This window comes from Marmota monax, unplaced genomic scaffold (genome assembly GCF_021218885.2).
Source record: "Marmota monax isolate L192 unplaced genomic scaffold, Marmota_monax_Labrador192_F-V1.1 WCK01_AAM20220418_F8-fsc00003, whole genome shotgun sequence".
Lineage (NCBI taxonomy): Eukaryota > Metazoa > Chordata > Mammalia > Rodentia > Sciuridae > Marmota > Marmota monax.
Genome location: NW_026694084.1, coordinates 5,498,492 through 5,517,063, shown reverse-complemented (window position 1 = coordinate 5,517,063; position 18,572 = coordinate 5,498,492). Strand labels below are relative to the sequence as shown.

Genomic DNA, 18,572 nt, shown 5'->3' with positions numbered 1-18,572 from the left:
TCTTTTTTTCACTTTTTAATTTTAATTTGTTATTTATGACAGCAGAATGCATTACAATTCATATTACACATATACAGCACAATATTTTCATATCTCTGTACACAAAATAGTCACATCATCCATGTCTTCATACATTGTACTTAGGGTAATGATGTCCATCTCATTCCACCATCTTTCCAACACCCATACCTCTCCCTTCCCCTCCCTCCCCTTTTTCCCTTTGCCTTATCTAGAGTTCATCGAATCCTCCCATGCCCCACTTACCACATTATGAATCAGCATCCTTAAGTCATAGAAAACATTCAGCATTTGTTTTTTTGGGATTGGCTAACTTCACTTAGCATTATATTCTCTAACTCCATCCATTTACCTTCAAATGCCATGATTTTATTCACTTTTAATGCTGAATAATATTCCATTGTGTATGTATATACCACATTTTCTTTATCCATTCATCTATTGAATAGGCCAAAGAACTGAACAGATACTTCTCAGAAGAAGATATACAATCAATCAACAAATATATGAAAAAATGTTCAACATCTCTAGCAATTAGAGAAATGCAAATCAAAACTACTTTAAGATTCCATCTCACTCCAGTCAGAATGGCAGCTATTAAGAATACAAACAACAATAAGTGTTGGCGAGGATGTGGGGGAAAAGGCACACTCATACATTGCTGGTGGGACTGTAAATTGGTGCAGCCAATCTGGAAAGCAGTATGGAGGATCCGTGGAAAACTGGGAATGGAACCACCATTAGACCCAGCTATCCCACTCCTCAGTCTACACCCAAAGGACTTATAAACAGCATACTACAGGGACACAGCCATATCAATGTTAATAGCAGCACAATTCATAATAGCTGAACTGGTTATACCATATTCTAAGTCTCTGCTGAAGCCTTTTTCCTTCCCATTTCCTTTCACTGGTGTCAGACCAGCTTCACAATCTGGAGGCTTTCCCTACTTAGCTCAGTTCCCTCTCCCCTTTATCCTCTACAGTTATTTCCCCAATAAATCCATTATACTTCTAAATCCATCTGGAGACCTGCTTGCTGGTGGACCAGAACTGACATCCCTCAAAGACATATTTGGAAGATTAAGTGAGATCATTCATGTGAAGTGCTTGGAATGGTATTTGATTCATAGCAAAAGCTCTTGGAAAATTCGCTGAAAATTTGAGAAACAAGAATATATTTGGAGGGGCTGAGGTTGTGGCTCAGTAGTAGAGCACTTGCCTAGCATGTGTAAGGCACTGGGTTCGATTCTCAGCACCACATGTAAATTAATAAATAAATAAAGGTCCATCAACAACTAAAACAATTTTTTTTAAAAAAAGAATATATTTGGAGAAATCACACTACTTGATTCTAAGATTTGTTATTAAGCTACATTAATCAAGACAATGTGGGTATTGACAAAGGAATATATACCTAATCAACTAAACAATATGCAGAGTCCAGAAATAGGCCCACACAAATATAGTCAGTTGATTTTTGACAAAAGTACAAAATGAACTCAATGGAGAAAGAACGGTCTTATCAACAAGTGGTGTTAGAATAACTATACATCCGTAGGCAAAAGAAAAAAAAAAAAAACTTGACCTAACATTATACTTTATTCAAGTGACTACTATAAAACTTTTCAAAGGAAACACAGGAGAAAATATTTGCAACCTGATATTAAGTCTTAGACATGACACAAAACTGATTCATAAGAGAAGATAATCATAAATTTGACCTCTTCAAAACTTTTTGCCTGCGAAATACATTGTTAAGAGAATGAAAAGATAAACTAAAGACTGGGAGAAAATAATGGCCAATTAAATATTCCACAAATGACTTATATCCAGAATATCAAAGATTTCTCAAAAGTCAACAGTAAGAAAGCAAACCATCTAAAAATGGGCAAAAGATTTGAGCAGATACTTCACTGAAGAGCATATAACAATAGCAGATAAGCCCATGGAAAGATGTTCAATATCATTAACCATTAGGGAAATGCAAATTGAAATCACAGTGAGGTATCCCTATACATCTAGTAGAATGGTCAAAATGATAATTACTGATAATATGGGCTGCTGGTAAAGATGCAGAGCAACTATAACTCTCATACTTAGCTGATGGAAATAAAAACTACAGCCACTGTGGCACTTCAATATAAAGTTAAATATAGACTTGCCATATGACCTAGAAATCCCACTTCTGAGTATTTACCCAACAGAAATGTGTGTTTACACAAAAATCTGTACACAGATATTTGTAGCAGATCTCTTATCAATTGCCCAAACCTGAAAACTTCAATGGAGTGAATGTATAAACGGTGGTACCCGTAAGAGCAGGAGCCAGAGAGGTGCTGGGCAGTTAGAGCACTGACCTCCATTGCAACAATTCCAAGATTCTTATCCTGGCAGGCCCAACTTCACCTACAAAGTATCTGATGAGCCAGACAGCAGGTGATCAGCACTGTGATCAACATCCTGACTGCAAGGGGTTGGGGATGGGGGGATGAACACATGGTGGCTCATTTTAATTGGATGTAGAAATTCCACCCACCATCCCCAAAAGTCATCAGTAGCTCTAAAGATCACCTCCAGCAGCAATATCCCATAAACCCTAGATAGTAGCAACCAAGTGGCAACCTTCTCTTGGGATCCTTCCCCTTGTATGAGCTGTGCTTCCTTTCTGTCTCAAAAAATAAATTCTTGTTACTTTACTCTCACCCTCTTTTTTTGTCCCTTCTTATCTGCCCTACTATACCTTGTGGATTCTCACATGCATACCATGGAATACTACTGAGTAACAAAAAGGAGCAAAGGTACTTGCAACAACATGGATGAATCTCAAAGCCTTGATGAATGCTCAAAAGATTATGTACTATATGCTCCATTTATATGGCACTCTAAAATATAAAGCTAATGTGATAGAGAACTATGGCCAGGGATAAGATGAGGGGAGGGTATGAATACAAATGGGTAGAATGAAGGAGTGTTCTGGAGTGATGAAATCAATCTATATTCTGACTGGTGGTTGTTGGATGAATCCATATGTGTTAAATTCATAGCACTGTGCACAAAAAAGGTTGGTTTTACTCTATGATGATTTTAAAATAAAATTTAAAAAATTAGTCACTGATATCACTATCAATATTATTCTTAGTTATATAAATAATGGTTGTCAAGGATTATCTAATTATTTTATGTATTCCTAGTTTTCACTTCCCCTACCTTGTAAAGCCTCCCAACAAAACACAAAATGCTGTTGGCATGCTAAAATCTCATTCAATCCTATAGACAGTCTAGCAAGATTTTGTTCAGAAAATTGGTTCAGCAGAGGATAGCTATAAAGTGCTATGAAGATTGCAGCCAATTTACTTGAAGTTAGTAATGATGACAATGATGATGATGATGCCAATTATGATAACAGCATTCTGAAACTCTGAAGCATTTTCTCAATGGCTCATCTGTGTAGGATAAGCCTAACAGATATTAACAGTAATCCTCTCATTAGCATGAAAGTCAGCAAGTCATGGCTCAAAATGTGCTAAGGACTTCCTGGCGGATGCCCAGAGTGATGCACCAGTGTGACTTTAAAGGGCTGAAGGATTCTTTCTTGCCTCCTGGGAAGACTCTCAATGGGTTTGCATGGTAGAGTGGAGCCATAGAAATAACTGTGGGGCATGATTCATCTCCTTGGAGCTTGTCACTTTCTCATCAAGTCCTACTCTTCATAAGTGACTGACTCTGAAAACTAGGCAATCTTATCCACCAGATTCTGCTGGAAGGCAGGTGGCTTGCTCTGGTTGAGTGGTGGAACAGAAAGCTTGGCGTGGCGGTACCAAGGACACCAATTCTATGAGGCAGGTGTAGCCCACTGGCTGTCTTCCTTCCTACACCACCTAAGGATTGCTCTGAGTTTGGGGGTCCTACATCAGGCTAAGGATTGAATCTCTGGTGGAATGACAACGTCCACAAACCTCGTTCATGTGCTCAGTGGAAGTCCACCCACAGTCTTTAAGAAAATCACCAAGGATGAAAAGTATGAGTTTGTGGGTATAAAGAGGACATTGTGGGCCCCCCACTTAATGATTATGCGCTACAGCAGACGCCTGAAGTACCTTCTCACTTTTCTAAAGAGAAAGGTCCAACAACATTGGTATTAAGAATTAAATAACACCGAATTATTATCTTTTTTTAGTTGTTAAATTGACAAAGAAATGACTTTGCCCACATTCTTACTCTGCAAATTCACAGCTTAACGGGGACCCAGGTCTCCAGGGGCAGCCAGTGCCCTCTCCCTGAACACAGGGACTCATGTTTCATTTACTATTATTTATTTATGATTATTTAATAAAGTTTACTGCTTTTCTATTATAAAAGTCATTAGTGCTCCATACAGAAAATATATTAGATACCAAAAAAAAAAAAAAATGGAAGCAAGAAAAACTATTACCTGTAGTCTCAACATTCACAGCTGACTACTACTAAAAACTAAAAGGTGGACGATATTCCTCACAAAGTTTTTTTGTTCTATTTTTTTGAAGCAGCATTTGTTCCTGTTTTGAAATAGAATTAGAATGCTATGACACATGGCAACAACTTTGTTACACTTTTGCTTAGCATCTTACCATGCACACCTTCCTATCTGTTCATTTACTTTCTTGAAGCATCAAGGCACTCTTTTCAACTGTTCTTGTCCCAAATGACAGTTCCAATGCCCCATCATAAAAAAAAAAAAAAAAAAAAAAAAAATCACACCACTTGTGGCTGCCCAACTCCAGGTCAAAAATTCCCTACTCTGTTAGAACTTTAGTGCTCTCTCTGTCTTCTGCCACAGAGAACTCCAGGGAGAAAGGAAATCAATGTTTATGAGAGGTTTTGCACTTCTGGTTAAGAGCTAGATGGCTAACAAACCTCTCTCTCCCTTAAACGGCCTCTTGGGATCCAATTCTGTGTTTCTTGTGAGCCTAGGATGTGTCCATGCAACAGCCTGGCATCCTTCCAGCAGCTTCACCACCTAGAGAGGAGACACACAGCTGATTCTACTGTTACCATCCTGATTAATGCCTAAAATCTTCTCTGGAATAACACCACCTGCTGCAGCCCAGAGTGTTGTTTCTAAAGCCCTCTTCAATGTTTCCTGGAGTCCCCAAGAAAAACAAACACCCATTTGCCACAATCTTTCAAATCTGTTTCCTACAAAATAAGGACAACAGAGGATTCCAGTTGTTACACAGTCTGTGAAATGACATAAACATTTTGTATCTCATTTAGACCTGTGCTACAGAATTAGGAAGAAATAAAACCATAAAAATTTTGCTGCATACCCAAAAAAGAAAGAAGAAAAGCATCAAGCATCCTGACTGTACTTACAGGCTAGAGGATCTTTAAGACCCAAACCAAGCCTTTACCTTTAGGGAAGGCTTCCTGGAAGAGGGGTATCTGAGTCAAGGTACTAAGAATGAGTCGGAGCTACCTATGAGGGGTGAGGGCAAAGCATGGGACCATCTTGGTAGAGAATGAGATGAGCCATTCCACTGAAGCAAAAAGCAGGATGGTGAATCTGCTTGCTTTTTCTGCTAAAGTATGGAAGAGGCACAGAGGGAGAGCTGTGAGCAACTTGGCTGGAAAGCTGGGGAGGGAACAAATCTCTCCAAAAAACCCCAATCAGCCCAGGTTGCATGTAAAATGTTATATCCTGGTGGGGTTCACAGATGAGTAATTGTGCTTGCCACAGTTTTGTACAATATTAAAATTCCTATAGGTAAACAGAGATATGTAAGCAAATGCTTTTTTAGCAATTTTCACTCTTGAATCTTTCCTCATTTCATTTTCCTGGCCAATAAAAACGTATCTCCAAATAATTTCCATCCTTTCTTGCTTTTAATTTTTAATTTTATTTTGAATGCACAACACTTATTTGACACATAAAAATTCTGCCTATGTATGGGGTGCAGAATGATGTTTTGATACATGTATTCATTGTGTAATGATCAAATCAGGGTCATTAGCATATCTATCATCTCAAACATTTATCATTTTTTTTGTGGTGCAGACATTGAAAATTCCCTTATTGTTGTTTTGAAATATACATTATTTTTAATAATCCCCCTACTATGCAAGAAAACACCACAACGTACTCTTTGTAACACACTCTTTGTAACTTTGCATCCATTGACCATATCCATTTGTAAATTCAGATTATTAGCAAGCCTCATCCCAACAGTAGGAGATAAACTGTGTATGTTTGAATTGCTCTGTTTTTTCATAGGTGTGTATGTGCATGCTTGTGTGTGTACAAGTGTGTCTGTGTGTGTTACAATAAGCTTTATCCATCAGACTTCATTCCCTACATACCTTTTCATGGATCTGTGGCATGGTCCGTGCTTTTCATGATGTCAGGAATGACATTCCTCTTCTGCTTCCCCCACTTCAGTTCTTGCTGATCTTTCAAATCCAAGACCCTCTCCTTGAAGCCGTTTGCAATGACCCAAGCAGTGTTAATTGCTCCCTCTGTTCTCCCAGTGCATTTTCTTTCCATTTTGAGCTCATAAGATACTGCTTCTCAACCACAGCTATATATTAAAATCATTGGATTGCTTTGCAAATATACCTTGGCTTTGGCTTCACCCTTGAGCTCCCGATGCCATTGTTCTGGGGTGGTGTCTAGGAATCAGTATTTTAAAAAAATCTCTCCAGATGATTCTAATATGAATCAAGATGGAACACTAGTTATCCTAAGAAGGTATTTGTTGACGTGTCTTCCTCCCCTGTTAGACGTTGTGGTGTTCATTTTGTGTCAAATGTGACTAGGCCATAGTACCCAGATATTTGGTCAAATACTAGCCTAGAGTTTCTGTTAAGGTGATTTTTAGATGAGATTAAAGCTTAAATCAGTAGTCTTGGAGTAAAGCAGGTCACCTTCCATCATGTGGGTGGGTCTCTTCTTGTGCATTCAGGGAAGAGGGAATTCTGACTCCAGGTCACCTTCGGGCTCCAGCTACAACATCTACTCTTTCTTGGGTTTCCAGTTTTGAGTCCTAACCCTGAGGATTTTGGACTTGCCAACCTCCACATTTAGGTGGGCCAATTCCTTAAAATAGATCAATCTCTCTGTCTCTGACACATGTGTATTTAAATATACATAGGCACACATACAATGGCCCTGTTGGAGCCCTGACTTATACAAACTGTGAGCTGTTCCAGGAGCACAGTGGTGCCTTGTCCCCACCACTTCCCCAAGGGCCTGTACAATTATTGGGCATGTAGACAATATGGCATGTGGGTCAGCAAGGGCCCTCAGGCTTATGTGATGGAAACCAATCTGATTAGCTTGAGTAAGAGGGGAGAATGTTATAGGGATAGCATGATCAGAGGACAAGGCCATGCTCAGATCTTGTTGAAGGGCTAAATGTTCATTAGGACTCTGGTCCCATCTCCTGGCTTTGCTTCTCCTTGTTCATAAACTTTCTTTCTCTTACTCTGCTTTTGTAGCCTTTGCCCTTGTAGCTCTGTCTTCTAGTTGCTCAGGCTGAAAATCTTGGGTTTTTTTTTGTTGTTGTTGTTTGGTGCCAAGGATTGAACCCAAGGACACTAACTATGGAGTCACATCCCCAGCCCTTTTTATTTTTTATTTTGAGACAGGATCTCCCTAAGTTGCTTAGGGCCTTGCTAAGCTGCTGAGGCTGGCCTTGAACTTGTGATCCTCCTGCCTCAGCCTTCTGAGCTCCTGGGGTTACAGGCATGTGCCATCATGCCTGGCTTGGCATCCTGTTTGATTCTTCCCTTTCTCTCATTCACATTATCATTCAGCAAATGCTACCTTTACCGTATTTCCAGAGTCCAAAGACTTCTTATTACTAAAAAACTACCACCTTTTACACAGATTATTGTCATACCCCTTCTGGCCCCCACATGTGATCCTCAGAGCCTTCAGTGGAAGAATCATGCTGAGAGCCACGGCCGAGTCTGTATGGCCCCTGGCATTTTGCCAACAGTATTGATTGACAGGCAAGGCATTACTATCCGCCTCTGCCGCAACTTTTGAGTTCTCGCACTATTTTGGAGTTCTCATGGGGATTTCCGGGGATTCCCCGAGAGTTCCCATTGGTTGGGGACGTGCAGGAGGAGGGATTTCCAGGAGAGAATTTTCCGGCTGGGGGTTGCTGGACAGGCCTCGTGGCGCGTTGGGGAGGATTCCCCGGGAGCTGTGTGAAGTGTTTTCCTGCAGTTTAAAAATAAAGTTTGTTCCTGCTTCAGTGGCTCATGATTTGTGCCCAGCCAGACTGCGGCAGAATCAGATATCATTTCAATTTTTCAGGTAAGAAATATGAGAAGCAAAATAAGTGTCTAGCTTAAAATAATGCAGATTGCAGAAATTAAATTTGGGACTCAAACCTACTGGTTATAGGTTATATCAGGGTTTTTTTTTCCTCTTTACACCAGTGTATTTACAAACTAAATTTAAAATTAAGACACTGTTTCCAAATGACATTTTAATTTAACTCTAATATTAATTAGATATGGACAGTGTTATGCTGGTTGGAGGGCAGAATTGACCTCTAAGACATTGTGGCTCTGTGTGATAGAGTGACAACCAGTGCCCTGCATCACAATTAGGCATTGAAGGCCTGAGAAATGACCACAGAGAAAATAGTTCCCTCTCTCTGGAAGTGGAGCTCATCTGTCATGCAGTCACTACTTGAACAAATTCCATGCCGCTCAATCACAGCATTTCCTTTCACACCCTGAAGTTGAACCCATTTTTGCTGCTATTTTTACTCTAAAATAGGAAAGAGAGGAGGGTATCATGCACCTTGACAAGTTGCCACCTGACAGACTTCCAGACAGTCTTATTAATTTGTGAGATTGGTATCTGAATTTACCAAAGAACACAGGCAAGATGAATCTTGGGCAACGTTCAATGGCATCCTAAGTAGCTCCCTTTATAGAGTCATTCATTGCTTTGCTGAAAAGGGATACTTTAGCAAGGGGGCAAAGTCAAGGAGCAGAAAGGCCATGGGTGGGGGTCTCAAGCCAGTCAGTGATGTGGTCCCATGTCTTATCCCCAGTGACTTTTTCTTTAAGATTCTATTTTTTTAAGTTGTTGATAGACATTTATTTTATTTATATATATGCAGTGCTGAGCTCAAACCCAGTGTCTCACATATGCTAGGCAAGTGTTCTACCACTGAGATATAACCCCAGCCCCACCCAGTGACTTCTGAACAAGCCATGGTATCATGAAGTTAGCATGAGCTTGGTAGCTTCATGTCACATTACTTACAAACACAACAATGTTAAACATTTACAAAACATTTGTATTGCTATTATTTTTAATTTTCAGAGTTGGAACTAACCTCTACCAATTCCTGAAGAAGAAAGACCAAGCAGCCGCTAGTGCCCCAGCTCCTCCCCGATATACATCCTGGGGTGTAATCAGGTGACTGTGTATAAAACAGAGAAGTGTACACCTTAGGAGTAAACCCATTCCAGTCTGTTTTAGTTTTGACTATTATCAGTGACAGGGGCTAAACAACAGCTATTCCTGCATCAGACAGGAAGGCAAAGGCCTGATAGATATTCAGCCACATGGTACAAGGTCAAATCCTGGCTATTCAATTTTTGTCCAAATTTTAAAATTTTATCTTCTGTGTTCTTTTCTTTCAAGTTTTTGATCTCTGCTCAGTATTGCATTCTAAGTAATTTGATCATATCAATCTTCCAATTCTCTAATTCCTCCTTCAGGGACAACTGTGTCTAGTCTAGTCTTTTAAAGCATTTATTTTTTGGATTCTCCCCAAGTTAATAATGACTAGCTTCAATCTACTCCAAGAAAAACAAAGTGAAGTCTGTACTAAACATTTCTTTTTTATTTCAAAGCAAACAAAACAAAAAGTTGCAGGGTAACAACCTTACTAACAATCAAATGAAATAGAATTAAAATAACAATGTAATACTTTCTCTTTTTAAGGAAACCAGTCATTAGTAGTCAATGCTGGCAAGGATGTATGTAAAATATTTCTCTCGTATGCAGGTGTCCTTTATAAATTACTATAATTGAAAGGAAAGTGAGAAAGTGAGAGATGGGTGAGCAAGAAATGAAGGACAGAGACCAGGCAGAGAGCCACACGAAAGTTTGTCAAAGCTGAAAAATAAAGGTCACCCCTCTATAGAGTGGAGAGAGGCCCCCCGAGATGTTTGGGCCTTGAGCTTTTGTGGGGCAGGGGTTTGGAGGTGTGGCTCTGGTGCTGTGGGCCAGGCTCGGGGTGCTTGCATCAGATCAAGGTGGGTGGGAATAGCCTGGGATTGGAGTAGGTCCATGGCACCATGGGGCATTCCAGAGTCAAGGGGTCCTGTCCTTCTAGGATTGGCTTAGGGTTATGGTATCTTGGGGTAGGTCACTAACGGGGATGGGGTGAGTTCAAGAGGAAGTACAGGAAAGCGAAACTTATCTCATAAGATGGTGGCTAACATTTAAGATGGCTGCCCAGATGTTAAAAATCAAGACCCTATAATAAGAGAGTAAAAAGCAATTCTAAATATATATAAGAAGCTTTACCTGTAATTTGAGTTTAAGAAACAAATAATACAGCTAATACTTTGGAAATCACATTAAGTTAAATTATATATGGAGTAAAAGTTATTACTACTATTAACTATACTATTAGTAATAACTATTACTAATCTGTTAGAAAAATAGATACTAGTAATTACTATATAAATTATAGATGGAGTATAAGTTATTACCATAAAATAGAAAAAGATTTGAACAGTATACATATATGGGGTGTCGGATTGATAGGGTAATATTTTTCTTTTTTATAACTTTTCTTTTCTTTCTGTACTGGAGATTAAACCCAGGGTCTTGCACATGCTAAGCAAGTGTTCTACCACTGAGCTATCCCCCAGTTCTATAATTTTTCTTATACTACTATTTTTTATTGAGGAAAAATTCACATAAAATAGAATTATACATTTTTAATGTGCACAATTGAGGAGCATTAAGGATACTCACAATGTTGTGCAGCCATACCCTCTGTGTAGTTCAAAAATATTTGACTCCTGTACCCATTGATCAGTCTATCCACACTTCTGCCTCCTCTCCAATTCCTGACAACCACTAATCTACTTTCTGTCTCTACGTATTTACCTATTCTGGATATTTTGTATAAATGGAATCATAAAATATGTGACATTTTGTGTAGACCTTTTTTTACTTATATGAGGTTAAACCATGTTGTTTCATGTATTAATATATCATATCTTTTTTTTTGGCTGAATACTGTTCCATTGTATGGATATACCACGGTATATTAGTCTATTTTTTCATCCATGGACATTTAGGTTGTTTCTAACTTTTTGGCTGTAATAAATATGCTGCTATGAGCATTCATTTTACAAGGTTTTTTTTGGAGAAATACTTTCAATTCTTTGGGACCTATACCTAGGAGTGCTTTTATAAACATACAATTAATTGTTCAGTGAAGGCATATTTATTGATTTTTCTGTCTCAGTTTGTGTGCAGCCTCTTAGGAGAACCATATAGTAGAATTTTCCACTACGACTATCCTAAATGAAAGTCATGGTAAGTATGTGAGTTTCTGTTTCACGGTGGTCCTAAGGAGTGGGCGCTTAGATCAAGTGATGTTCAAAATTCAGGCCAGGAAGCATCCGGTGAACCATGTAGTAGCAACCAGAAAACAAGTCAGTGCTGTTTACTGCTGTTAATTTTGTAATAGACTCGTGGAGATATGAGAGTCCTTGCATAAGATTTAAGGGAAAAAGAGGACTTTTAGGTCTGTGTGGACCTGAAAGTAGACTTCCATGAACCTTGGATGGCAGCCTTAGACCTTGTCTGGAGGTGGGGAATGAGAGGGAGAGAGTGTACTGCCCACTATCCTGGAAGGCCTTCTCCTCACACATTGAAGACTCCAATCTGGCTTGGTGATTTGATGGTGACCTAGGCAACTGATGTTGTAGGGCTTTCATGGAAGGCTCCGCTGTGTGTGTGTGACAACTTAGGAATAGTGGACTTTGCAATGCTCTTGGGAAAAAAAAAATAGGTTCTCATCTGGAATTTGCTTCTGTTTTCATCAGAGAGTTGATCTTTTTAAAAATATTTATTTTTTAGTTTTAGGTGGACACTATATTTTTATTTTTATGTGGTGCTGAGAATTGAACACAGTACCTCATGCATGCTAGGCGAGCACACTACCCCAGTTCCCCTGAGAGTTGATCTTAAAGTTATAAATACGGCCTGAATACCCTCTGACTTTTATTTCCAGCAAGAAGAATAAAATCTCAGGGAAAAGATTACAAATGGAGGAAACAATTCCCTTGATAAAATGGATAGAAATTCATTTACATATGATTTTTGACTATCAGACATTGAAGCCCATGAGAACCCCTGGAAAGATATTGCAAAGATATTGCGGTCAGCCAAAAAAATACTTGCCTGAGAAATACTTGTTCCTCTTAATGGGAAATGAAGATTAATCCCAACTGGGCATCAAACATCAGCCAAGTGCTCAGTAAGTATTGAGACAGAAAATATTGCAGGTTTTTAATCAAAGTTCTTACTGGATCACAGTGATGTTCCAGGTTAGCTCAACTAACATAAAGGTTTCAATCCAAGGTGAAGAGCCTTTAACGTCTTTTCTACATTTAGCTTGCTTTAATTGAAGAGGAGAGCAAAGCCAACAGCTGGTGAGAATCTGTTCAGCTATTTTTTTTTTCAATGCAAAGTCAATTTTGAGCAGTTCTTATGTTTTTCAAAAGAAATGGATTTGGAGCTAGGCACAGTGGTGCACACCTGTAATCCCAGCAGTTTTGAAAGCTGAGGCAGGAGGATTGCAAGTTCAAAGACAGCCTCAGCAATTTAGAGAGGCTCTGAGCAACTTAGTGAGAACCTGTGTCAAGTGAAAAATTAACAAAAAGGTTGGGGTTGAGGATGTATCTCAGGAGTCAAGCACTCTGGGGTTTTTTTATTCTAATTAGTTATATATGACAGTAGAATGCATTTTGACACATTGCATACAAATGGAACATAGGTGCTGAGTCACACTGGTAGTATAATCATACATGTAAATGGGGTAATAGTGTCTATCTCATTCTACCGTCCTTCCCATCCCCACCACCCCACCCCTCCCCTCACTCCCCTCTGCACAATCCAAAGATCCTTCATTCTTTCCTATTCAGCCCCCAACTATGGATAAGCATCCACTATCAGAGAAAACACTTGTCCTTTGATTTTGGGGGATTGGCTTATTTCACTTCACATGATATTCTCTAGTTCTATCCATTTACCTGAAAATGCCATAATTTCTTTCTTTAAGGCTGAGTAATATTCAATTGTGCATATGTACCACAATTTTCTTTATCCAATCATCGTTGAAGGGCACCTAGGTTGGAACTTCCATAGTTTAGCTATTGTTAATTGAGCTGCTATAAACATTGATGTGGCTGTGTCAATAGAGTATGCCGATTTTAAGTCCTTTGGATATAAACCGGAGAGTGGGATAACTAGATCAAATGGTGGCTCCATTCTAAGTTTTCTGAGGAATCTCCACACTGCTTTGCAGAGTGATTGCACCAACTTGCAGTCCCACCAGCAATGTATGAGTGTGCCTTTTTCTCCACATCCTTGCCAACATTTATTATTGCTTGTATTCTCGATAATTGTCATTCTGACTGGAGTGAGATGAAATCTTGGAGTAGTTTTGATTTGCATTTCTCTAACTGCTAGAGATGATGAACATTTTTTCATATTTGTTGATCAATTGCATTTCTTCTTCTGTGAAGTGTCTGTTCAGTCCTTAGCCCATTTATTGATTGGGTTATTTGGGGGTTTTTTTGTGTTAATTTTTTTTTAGTTCTTTATATATGCTGGAGAATAGTGCTCCATCTGAGAGCATCTCTGAGTTTAATCCCCAGTACTGAGGTGGGGGGAGAGGGAGAAGGAGGAAGAGAGAGAGAGAGAAGAGGAGAGAAGAGGAGAGGAGAGGAAAGGGGAAATATATGGGGAGTAGTCAAGTGTTTAGTGGTAGCTAATAGTGAGATTTCAGCCCCAAAGAAAAGTCATCCTGCTCTGAACTCAGGTCCTGTTCTTTAAGTAAGCACCAACCTCAACATTTTAGACTCAAACGTTTCAGTCTCCCTAAGGCAACTGAGAACTGAGAAAAATTATCCTTCCTGAACCTTAGGCTCCGTGAGGTTCCTTCAGACCTCGGTGCCTCTTCCAGACCTTCTCTCGTTATTCCATTTGACAGTAGTTTCCCATTTGATCCACACTGATTCTGCAGTTCTGGGTTGAGGATTCTAAGGCCTCTTCAGGGCTCAGCAGCAAACCGCACCATATTTCTGCTGCAGACACGAACAGGAATTTCTTCCCTGCCCTTTCTGATTGGCTGGGAATCCTTGGTTGTTTCCCATCACTAGGGCAGGCTAGTCCCTTCCCATTCCCCAACCCTTGTGCCCAGGCCTGCCTAGTTCCTCAGTGGTGGGATGGAGTAGAAGGAACTTGGGTTCAAACTCATCTGAACTCAAACCTTAGCTCTGCTACTTAGCTGTGTGACTTTGATGAAAGAATGAGTTGAAATAACATTAAGCACAGGACTTAGGCTTAGTGGGTGCTCAATTAATTATACCCTTCTTTTACAGCTCAACTTCAGCTTATTTTGGGGAAGCTATTTCTGGTTCTCTTAGCTCCCATGGCCTCCTCCAAATCCCCTTTTCCTATGCTCTTTTCCAGCTTTACTGTGATCTCCGTTTTCCTCATCGTTCATCCCAAATACACTCAGCTATTTGTCTTCCTTATCTCTGTATCTCAAGCAGCTAACACTCTGTCTGGCACGTATTCATTGTTCCAGAATGGTGCTTGCTGATAAGTGCTTCTAAACTTCTGATCCCTACCCACCTGCCTTAACAAGTTAAGATAGTCCTACTTGAGTGATGGAAGCCATCCGTTCATAAGGCTTCTTCAACAGTGTCAAGGGCAATGTCAGCTCTAGCCGCCTCTGCTTTTCCCAAACTGAAGTGAGCTAGCAACACAGGATGTGAAGGGAGACTTCATGGTTTCCAGACCATGAAACTACAAAAGAACTCTTTCAAATCACCATATGGCTGGTGGAGCCCAATGCACCCAGTGATGAGCACCATGGTGACACCCGTGGTGATACACTGCACCAGGCGGCCTACTGAGTCATGGAGTCAGGAGATGATAAGACTTCCGGTGCTGCTGGGATGAGACTCCTAATGAGGTTTAGGGAATGATGTTTCCATCCAGCTGCTCTCAGGCAATGTGAATCCTGTGTTAAAGCCTTAACCCTCCTAAATTAGACCTCAAGGGCTTACACTTGGCATTAGGTGATCTTATAAAGAAAGCCACAGACCATTCTCTATGCCAAACCTCAGTATTGGGAATTAAGCAGGAAATTCCTTAATATATTTGCTGTAAGTTCCATGCTGTATCCACCCCCACCCCTATTGTCTTTCCCTGTTCTCCCTTTAGTGGAGAGGGTTTCTTTTAGCATATTAGACACCCAAATTTTTCTATGGGAAGTGGTTGGTTTCAGCCAGGAAGAGGCTGGTTTATGTGGCAGGTTACCTGACTTATGTGTCAGAGCTACCTGAAGCATTGCAAACAGGAACCCAGTGGAAAGGAATTGTGGGGAGCCCTGAAAGCTGGCACTTACTGGCTCTAGCCCACAACAATGACAGGCTGAAGGACCCTGGGGAAATGATCATGGAGAAGGTAGGAGGATCAGGGGCCAAAGAGAAGGGGCTTCTGTCTGCTCACATGGTATTGAGTTGGCATCTGCTGAGAAGCATCCCAAAAGGAAGATAAAGAAATATCTATACCAGTCTTTGAAGACCACATGAATTTCTGAGAAGCCATGAATAATATTGTATTCTTAGGGTTAAACTAAGAGCATCTACCCCTGTTTTAGTTAGCTTTTATTTTTGCTCTGACTAAAAGTACCCAACAGAACAACTGTAGAGGAGGAAAAGTTTATTTAAGGGCTCACAGTTTCAGAGGTCTCAATCCATAGATAGCAGATTCTATTCTTCAGGGTTCAAGGTGAGTCTGAACATTGTGCGAAAGAGTGTGGCAAAAGAAAGCAGCTCCCATTATGATCAGAAAACAGAGAGAGAGAAACTCCACTCTCCAGATACAAAATATATACCCCATAGCCATGCTCCCCATGCCCCACCTCCTCCAGCCACACCCCACCTGCCTCCTGTTCCCCCTTAGTTAACCCCATCAGGGATTAATTCACTGATTAGGTTAAGTGTGTAACCCAATCATTTCTCCTCCAAACTTTCTTGCATTGTCTCACCTGTGAGCTTTTGGGGGACACCACAGCTAAACCGTGACAACCCCATCTTTCTCCACTTAGAAAGAATTAGACAGGCATATCTAATTAAAATTTTTTAAAAAGGACAGAGGACTGGGCTGAACTGCATGGAGAGTCTTTTTCTTAACCTTGTCATAACAATAACTTTGACTACAAGCCAGGTGTTGGTCTGCATTTCATATTTTAACTCATTTAATTCTGTAAGTCTTATCATTTTATTCCAGTACAGCTGAGGAAACTGAGGCACCGAAGGATGAAGTGAGTGGACCAAGGTGGCATGAGTTCATGGTGGCAGAGCTGAGCCTGTGAAGGCAGGCTGTCAAGGGCAGGGCCTGTGCCCCTCACAGTGAGGGCACACTGCTTCTGCTCAGGCATCAAGGCCTCTTCCAAACACCTCCTAACCCTGACTGGGCTCAGGTGTATCTATTAATTATTTCTGGGATGGTCTATGAGACACTTAGGGCATGAACCTCTTTTCTTAATAAGTTTTGCATGCCCTGGTATCCAGTTTGACATAGAGACACAAAGCTAGTATTAGTAAGTGCTTAAAAAATGAAATTAATAAATGATTATATGCAGGGTTATGGGAGAAAACTGGGGCTGTATGGGGCATAATTGAATATTTGTAAAATAGTCATTAATATTTATTGATCACTTAGTATGTCCCCAGCAGTGTGCTGAGGCGTATTCATGAATTATCTATTAGGTCATTAGTACAAACTTGTGAGGTGGTTCTCATTTTATCCCACTATACACATGAGGAAAGTAAGACTTAGATTGACTTACTCAAGTTCACACTGTCATGCTGTTAGTAATCTGGAGAGTTAGGATCCCAACTGCCATTTGTCTAATGCCCAAATCTGTGATCTTCATCTTCACAGTCATTTTCTGTGTTCAAATCCTGGCCCAAAAGGTCTAACCTTGCACACTTGTCTTGGGAACATTGAAGAAGCTTTGAACTCAGTTTTAGGAAGTCTCCCTAAAACAGTGTTGCATAGGGTTGTATTGAAAAGGCTCTGCTTTCCTCTGGTGGTCACATTGCTAGCACTACCAGCTGAATTATAATGGCCTCTTGCCTCAAGGCTCTAGGTACCTTTCTGTCCACAGGAGGAAGGAATTTACTTAAATTTGTTTTTACAAATGAGGAAATTGAGCCGGGCGTAGTGGTGCACGCCTGTAATCTCAGCAGCTCAGGAGGCTGAGACAGGAGGATTGCGAGTTCAAAGGCAGCCTCAGCAATTTAGCAAGGCACTAAGCAACTCAGTGAGACTCTGTCTCTAAATAAAATACAAAATAGGGCTGTGGATGTGGCTCAGTGGTTGAGGGCCCCTGAGTTCAATTTTCAGTACCAAAAAAAAAACAAACAGATGAGGAAACTGAGGCCCAGAGAGGTTCGTTAACTTGCCTAGGAATCCACCCTTAGTAAGGGACAGACTGGTATTTAGTCCCATGCAGTCTGGTTCCAGTGCCTATGCTGTCAACCTCTGCTGCAAACCTGACTCACTGACTCTTGGTGTTGGGTCAGGCCACACCTCTGCCTAGAGTTTCCGAATTCTTTAATTAGCTTAGGTCTTCAAAGGCCAAGGCTATGGGCTTGATCTCTGATAGCAGCAGTCTGAACCTTAATCCTGGCCAGATGTCCTGCAAACAACCCACAGATCTAGGCCTGTGGTTACCAAGGAGACCAGGTGGGAGAGTGGGGATGGACCAGTGCCAGTCAGCAGTTCCACAGGGAAAACTGTGCTTCCAACAATAGGTCAGAACTCGCTTCTCCATGACATTAAAATACCCATGGAAACATGTTAGCTAAACAATCTGGCTCGCTTGCATCTCCCTATGCTAAGACTGTCCCCAACTGGCTTTGTATGAACAGAATGTTGGCTCCTACATCCGTGATTTGTTGAAAGGGTCAAATTCCACTCTGGCTGTTTCATCAAAAGAGTAAATACTATATGTTTAGATATTTGATGTGCTCAGATTGAGTTTGGGAGGTTTGTAGCAAGGCCTAGAGTCATGGGGAATGGTAGATCTGCCAGGGGCTTTAGGGAATCAAAGTCTAGCCCCCTCTCACTATACAGATAAGGGAAGCCAGATTGTCAGCGGGCATGCACATGGCTAATGGTGGCAGAACCAGGACAGGACCTCCCATCTGCCACTAACAGCCTGTCAGAGACAGTAAAATTACCTTTCCCCAAACTCTTTGGAAATTTATTTT

At 40.5% G+C, this 18,572-nt stretch overlaps 1 long non-coding RNA gene across 2 annotated transcripts in view; it reads left to right on the top strand.

Annotated features, from left to right (window-relative positions):
• Positions 1–8,170: 8,170 nt before the first annotated feature.
• LOC131424960 (uncharacterized) overlaps positions 8,171–18,572 on the top strand; it is a 28,353-nt gene continuing 17,951 nt past the window's right edge. For both annotated transcript variants that reach the window (XR_009228664.1, XR_009228665.1), the window contains exons 1-2: positions 8,171–8,319; positions 9,346–9,441. This is a non-coding gene — a long non-coding RNA (uncharacterized LOC131424960). The remainder of the gene's footprint in view (positions 8,320–9,345; positions 9,442–18,572) is intronic.